Raw genomic sequence first — 6,805 nt, forward strand, 5'->3', positions numbered from 1 at the left:
TTCAAAACTCTTTGAGACTAAATAAAAAATGAGAGAGAGAAAGAGAGAAAAGAAGGGGAGAGAGAGAGGAGAAATGATTTTTCTGGAGAGAGGTGGCCTTGATTTCACCAGCTTCTCAAGGGGCAAGTGACCTCAAAACAGTAAAGTGACATGCTCTAAAAAGTTGTGGGCAGCCCAGGAGGTAGGACAGTGGTAAAACATAGAACCTAACAAGCATGAGGTCCAGAATTCAATCCCCAAAAGAGTGATGTTCTGGTGTTTCCTCTTCCTCTCTCTCTCTCTCTCTCTCTCTCTCACACACACACACACACACACACACACACACACACACAAACACACACACACACACACATACATACACACACATACATACTCACACATACATACATACACACACATACAAAATAAATATTTCTTTAAAACAAAATTCCTAGGGAGGACAGTTGGGGGAATATTGGAAACTATCACTAATCAGAAATCTCTCATTTCAAAAATTCCACACAATTTCAGTAGTCTACATGCTCTCTTAAATAGTGAGAATACTAGCCTAGAGTTTGGTCACTTCATAATAATCAAGGTTTTCACAGACATTGTGAGAAACCCCAGAAGTGTCTTTTAGACCTCAGTGCTGGAAGAGTACTTTCTCCCCAAGGGAAATTAAAATACCTTACTTGCTTAAAATGAATTCATTTTCTTCTTTTAATTTTGTTTTCTTGAACTGACAAACACAATGAATTTTTCAGCCAAAACATTATCCACTATGGACAGTCTAAGTATAGCTGATTCTTAAACAATATGCGGAGAGGGCAGGAGGCATTTAGAGGGATCCAACCTCAGCAGAGTGGAAATGAAAGTATGACTTACAGCTGGCCTTCTTATACACAAATTCTAAGTTTAGAGATTCAACCAACAGACATTCACAAAATACAGAGAAGGGGGTGAAATAGTGCCTAAGTGGATCTGCACAGTTCAAGCTCTTGCTATAACAGAATCCATTATATTATCTGTCCTATTATCTGGCATTGCTGTTCTATTTTTTTTCATGATCTTAATTTATATGTTTCTATTTTATTATATTCTAGACACAGCAGGTCTTAGAGGTAATATTTTTGTTACAACATTGAGGAGAGAAATAATAATATTCTTTATATACTGTTTCAGTTAAAGCCAACAGTTTCCAAGAACCTATCAGAGTCATTATCTGAACACTTTTGTGTATCAGCACAAGTCAATGAAAAGATGTAGAAGGACCTGTAGAATGTATCCATATCTGAGAGTGCCGAAGAACTGGTGAGAACACAGGTTCTTTTGTTTTTAATATTTTATTTACTTTTCTTTCTTTTTAATCTTTTTTATTATTGGACAGAAACAATAATAAATTTCTCTAAATTGAGAGCAGAGGAGATACAGAGGGAACAGAGACAGAGAGACACCTGCAGCCCTACTGTACCACTCATGAAGCTTTCCTCCTGCAGGTGGGAACCAGGGGCTTGAACCCAGGTCCTTGAGCCCTGTAGTGTGAGCACTTCACCACCCCCCTGAACACAGGTTATCAGTCAGACCTAGAACAGATACACTTTGTCATTGATCTGCTTTGTGTTCCCTTAACTGCTCTGCACTGCTAGTGCTTCATCTACACAATAGGAACAGCAATTACACTTTCCTGTAAACAGTAGTAAGGACCAAATTTAAGAAACACGTGCAAGGCCCCAAACTGAACCTGAAGCATATGTGCTCACTAGGTACTAGCCAGGGGGAGCAGCAGTAGTTGTGGCAGAATTAGAAGGAATAAAAGGGCAGTGCACTAGATGGGAGAGAAAAAAACAATGCCACCTGAAACAAAGTAAACACATCAAAACAGCAAAAGAAAAACATCAAAATCAAGATGGTGCATGTGGTATGGAATTAGACCCTGTAATCTTACAATTTTGCTTTTTTTTCTATTATTTTATTTATTTTTATTATTGACCTAATAAGGATCGACAATTGTGGGATAAGGGGTACAATTCCTTTATTTTTCTTTTTCTTAATTTATTTTTTATTAGTGATTAAATATTGGTTTACAAAATTACATGTCAACAGGAGTTTAATTCCACAGCAGTCCTACCATCAGAGTTCTGAATCCCCAGTCCCTCCACTGAAATCCACCGTGGTTCTCCCAAGGTTGCAGACAGGGGTTAACTATTGTCTCTACAACTGTCTGTCTGCATTTGTATGTAATGGCCCCCCTTGTTCTTCCAGATTCGGTCCTCTCTTTCCCTCCAAGCCACTCATGACCCTATTACTACATCCAAATGCCCCTCCCTTTTCCTCCTCTCTCTGCGGGTCATGATGGAGCTGGAGTTCAGAACCCTCTTATCCTCTTCCTCCTATCATTTCTCCCCCACTAGGATTATGGATCAAGACTGTTTTTGGGGTACAGAAAGTAGGAGTTCTGGCTTCTGTAACTGCTTCTTTGCTGGACATAGATGCTGGCAGCTGGATCCATAATCCCAACCTATTTCTCTTTCCCTAGTGGGGTAGAACTCTGGAGAGGTGTAACCTTACAATTTTGTTAATCCATTATTAATCACAAACAAAAAATGAAAAATAAATAAGTATCAAGAGAAAAAAGTAGAAAGTGAAATACGTTAGTTTTATGTATTTCACACATGTTAACTCCACTGAGTTTTCTCAAATATATCCCTCCCCTTTACAGCTCTTCTTCCAAAATGGGAATATATCCTGGACATTATTGTCTTGGAATTGAATTTGTCTATCTTTTTAACTTGAAAGGGGCAGTGAGTTAATATTTAAATATTACAATAATTCAATAGAATTTTGCAAGATTAGATTTGGGGTATTTTCAGATAAATATATTTAGCAGGAAGGTGAATATAATATGTAGTTTCTTTTTTACTGTTTCATTTATGTAATTATTGGACAGAGATTAAAAAATGAGAGGGGAGGGGGAGATAGGGAGGGAGAGGAAAGAGACACACATGCGGCATTGCTTCACCACTTGTGAAGCTTCTCTCTCCCTGCAGGTGGGGACTGGGGACTTGAACCTGAGTCCCTGGGCAATGTAACACGTGTGCTCAACCAGGTGGGGTGTGTGTGTGTGTATGTGTGTGCGTGAGAGAGAGAGAGAGAGAGAGAGACGGAGAGATGGAGAAATATGGCTTATCTTTTCATCCCTGGCTCTTCCTCTCCACCACCAAGCCTTCCACATTGCTCTCGATACACCTGTACAGCTTATTAAAGCACCTGTCTTGTTAGCAGCCAGTGGTCTCCCAGGGGCATCCTGCTGGGGGCAGACGCCAGACTGCTGGACATCCTCCTCCCAAAGCCGGCTCTGTCTCCATGTCCCGGCTGTTGGAGTGTCAGCATGGGTGCTCTAGAGGTCTGTGTGCATGGGGAAGAGGTGGATGTCTGGAAAGGGACAGGATAAAGGCACACACAGTTGAAGTGTATACATAAAGTCTCAGGTCATTATTGCTTGATAAACATCCACACGCATCTACCATGAGTCTGGTACTAAATGAAGCATGAGAAAAGTGCCAATAACTAAAATGAAGTCCTTGCCCTCATAAAACTTGCCAGAAGGTTGAGTGGGAAGCAATTACGTTTACACATGACCAAGACTCACCAATTCACTTTTAATTATCCAGACCTTAGCAAAGTGGATGTTTGTCAAATTGAAGAGAACAGATAAAAGGAGGTAGTGCAGTACCTATAAGTTGAAGTTGTTTCTTTACAGTATTTCTGAAAGCCTGCCCATTTAGGACAAGGTACTAGTTTAAAAAAAAAAAAAAGTTAAATTAAAAAGGAGGAGGAGGAAGAGAAGAAGGAGAAGGAGGAGGAGCAGGAGGAGGGGGGAGGAGGAGAGGGAGGGGGAGGGGAGGGGGAGGGGAGGGGAAGGGGAGGGGGAGGGGAGGGGAAGGGGAGGGGGAAGGAGAAGGAGAAGGAGAAGGAGAAGAAGAAACCGTCCTTTTAACAAGGACAAGGCATCCTGAAAGGCAAGTATTTTCAGCATAGAAGAAAAAAAGAAAAGAAAAGAAAAGAAAACAAAAGAAAACAAAAGAAAACAAAAGAGAGTACAAGGGCAACTTAGGCCACACACTTCCAAAGGAAAGTTTCCAAGCGAGGCAGGAATCGTTGTGTAAAGTCTGAGGATTAAGTCTTTGATTCTGGACAAGCCCTTCAGCCCCTAGGCCCGTGTCCAGTTCTAGGTGGTGTCAATGATATTCACAAGATTACCGAGGGGGTAAGTGAAACGAGAAACAGGAGACAATCTGTAAACTCGAGCAATTGAAGGCAGTGCCACATATTTCCCAAGGGAACCTCACCAATGGGAGCATGTCACCATCTGCCGCGTTATTTATATTAAATAAACCTCAGGGGACCGGGATGGTAGTGTTCACCCAAGAAGCCCCAGAGCCTACAGTGGTGCCAGGCACACGCAGGCGCTCCACACATTTGCTGAATGAATAAAGGAGTCGCCGGCTCTGTGTGACTGCTGAGGTGCGGAGGCCCCGCGTCTCTGGAGTGGGCAGCCGTGGACACGCTTTCCGAACCGTGGGCCCCTCGAGCTGCCTTACCCGCGGCCCCTCCTCGATTCTCTGCCCCGCGGAGCCTCAGCCGCGCGCGGACCCGAGGCTGCTCTGCAGCGGAGGCCCAGCCCACTCAGTCTCTCTGGACGCCGTTGCCCGAGCGACGATATCGCTCGCTGATTGGAGGACAAGTCTCAGCATCCATGAAGAAGCGGCATTCCGATTGGCTCCCAGTGAGGGAAGCGGGCCAGACCACCCAACAACACTGCCCCCTCGCGGGAAACTTCCGCCGGAAGTTCTATCCCGAAGCGCGGGAATTGTGCTAGAATTAGGGTGACAGGTGTCATGAGAGTGGGTATCTGTGACGTGACCGTAGCTTGGAGCAGCGTGGCCTAGAACAGCCATTCCTCTCCTCCGAGGAACAGATTTTTCATATGTAAAAAAAAAAAACACATGTAGGGGGCCGGGCTGTAGCGCAGCATGTTAAGTGCACATGGCGCAAAGCACAAGCAACGGTGTAAAGACGGTGGTTCGAGTCCCCCGCTCCCCATCTGCGGGGGATTCGCTACACATGCGGTGAAGCAGGTCTGCAGGTGGCTTTCTCTCCTCCCTGTCTTCCCGTTCTCTCCCGATTTCTCTCTGTCCTATCCAACAACGATAAACAACAAGGGCAACAAAAGGGAAAAACTAGCCTCCAGGAGCAGTGGATTCGTAGTGCAGGCACCGAACCCCAGAAATAACTCTGGAGGCAAAAAAAAAAAGTAGAACCACGTGGGCCTGGAGTCAGGATGAATAGAGCGCTATATCCGAAGTCCCCACCACGTGCCACACTCTAAATGCTGACACTCATGGCAATTGTGGCTATGCCATTAATTGGAGGCTCTGGTTATGTGCTGTTGGCGTCCTCCTGGAGTCTGAGTCCTGTTCTGGCAGGCCTCTCTCACCTGCCACAGCATCCTCAAGCCCCACTACCAGCTTATAGATATGAGCCAGTTCCTACCTACATTCACAGGCTTAGGGGAAGTTCCCTCAGTATATTGTGTTTTGTTTTGTTTTGTTGTTTTCTTACCAGAGCACTCCTCAACTCTGGCTTGTGGTGCTGGGGATTGAACCTGAGGTCTTTGGTGTCTCAGGCATGAAAGTCTTTTGCATAACCATTGTACTATCACTTCAGCCCACAATATATCTAGCTGAAAATAGCAATATCCTAGGGGAAAGAACCTAGATTTTTAATTCTGAAGTATTAAGACCTCATACTGTGGGACTAAGAAATGATCAGAGCATATTGTTCTCATAGCCTATTTATTGGATAGAGAAAAAGATATTGAAAGGGAATCGGGAGACAGGGAGGGAGAGAAAAAAGAGGAATCTGCATACTGCTTCCCCACTTGTGAAGCTTTCCCCCTTGTAGGTGGGGAGCAGGGACTTGAACCCAGGTCTTTGCACATTATAGCATGTATGTCCACCAGCCAGCCTCATTTCTCATATCCTTTTTAATCAAAGAATAATAGGCAAGAGGCAAGCAAGATTGAGATTTCTATAATAGTAAAGAAGTAACCACGAAGTTTGATTACACAACCTTCTTTGGTCGTATATTCCCCATCTCTGTTGATAATGGAGAAGATACTTTTTTGGAGAAGACACTTTTTCATGTGGCAAATTCATGTGCATGCAAGGACAAAGTAGTATTTCAGCATTTTTTTTTTTTGCATAGGTTGTTTTAGGTAACTTTAGTTTTAAAATAATATGCAAAAGTGGCACATTTCAAGGCAGCACTCAGCCTCCCCAGCAGCAGCAATTAGTCGTGGCCCCAAGGGAACTCTTATCTTTTCCAGGGACCCATGTAAGAAATTTGCATGTGACTAGTTTGCTATTAATCTCAATTGCAGTCCTGTAAAGTTAAGTGCATGATTGTCCCCATTGTAAAGATAGGTCACTGAGGCACACAGAGAATATTTTTTTCCAGGGGCACACAGCTAGTTGGCAAGCTCAGAATTAGAACCCAGGAAGCCTAAGTCTCCCATTCCTTGCCTCCAAGTTTATCTCTGGAACTCAGTGCCTGCACTACGAATCCACTGCTCCTGGAGGTTATTTTTTTCCTTTTGTTGCCCTTGTTTATCATTGTTGTGTTTATTGCTGTCGTTGTTGTGGGATAGGACAGAGAGAAATCAAGAGAGATGGGGAAGACAGAGAAGGGGAGATAAAGACAGACACCTGCAGACCTGCTTCACAACTTGTGAAGCAAACCCCCCCCCCCGCATGTGGGGAGCTGG

The sequence above is a fragment of the Erinaceus europaeus genome, chromosome 4, assembly GCF_950295315.1.
Source record: "Erinaceus europaeus chromosome 4, mEriEur2.1, whole genome shotgun sequence".
NCBI lineage: Eukaryota > Metazoa > Chordata > Mammalia > Eulipotyphla > Erinaceidae > Erinaceus > Erinaceus europaeus.